Genomic DNA, 839 nt, shown 5'->3' with positions numbered 1-839 from the left:
GTAAACCATCAGGTGTGGTATAATCTCAAGGATCCACCATGAGTAATAAAGACTTTTTTATCACTCTGGAAATTTCCTGGGTTTAGAGGTTACCTTCCAGGAACCAGAGACAAAGGCTAGCTAAGTTCTTCATTACACTGTCCTCAAATTAAATTTTGGGAAGCAGAGGACTCATTATATGGATGGTATAAACAAAGGAACTGATGACCTTTCTTTGAGAAGACTTCAGAGGAGCAATATTGAGATGCCTCTTTATTTACTAGTGAGAATTTAATAGCTATAGAGAACTTTCCATCAATTGAAAGTAGTTTAGATGTGCATAAAGTGTTTCTCTGTATGAATGGAGAATAAGAGACAACAGGAAAAGAGTGGTGAAAAAGATAGTTACGTAGGTCCCAATACCTGTAAACTGCTATAAGACATAATAAGGTTATAGGATTGTAGAAATATGCTTACAGAAAACTTCTTTAGTAGTTTTCATTATTTTGCCTTGAAAAATAATCTTAGGCATCTTAGGCCATGAGCTTTGATTCTTATAAAAGAAGTTAATTAGAAAGTTTTTTTTTATTTCCATATTTTTGTTTCTTATATTGAATATTATTGCACTTTTCACAGGAAACCCCACAATGGCTCAGAAATTCCAAAAATATCCTATCACTCAATAGGAATTTGAAACAATTCCTACCTCCCAAACTTCCCAGAAAACATATTCTGAGGTTAGAAAGAGAAGCACCATTAACAAGATTGAGGGAGACGAAAAGTGTTATAAATATCTTGAGTCATCAATCTTACGCAGAGCCAAAAGTGGATCAACTAATGTAAAAAAGAGAAAAAAAAAA

The sequence above is a fragment of the Galeopterus variegatus genome, unplaced genomic scaffold (assembly GCF_000696425.1).
Source record: "Galeopterus variegatus unplaced genomic scaffold, G_variegatus-3.0.2 Scaffold1572, whole genome shotgun sequence".
Taxonomy (NCBI): Eukaryota; Metazoa; Chordata; class Mammalia; order Dermoptera; family Cynocephalidae; genus Galeopterus; species Galeopterus variegatus.
The sequence above is the reverse complement of the archived record's forward strand: the minus strand, read 5'-3'. Positions refer to the sequence as shown.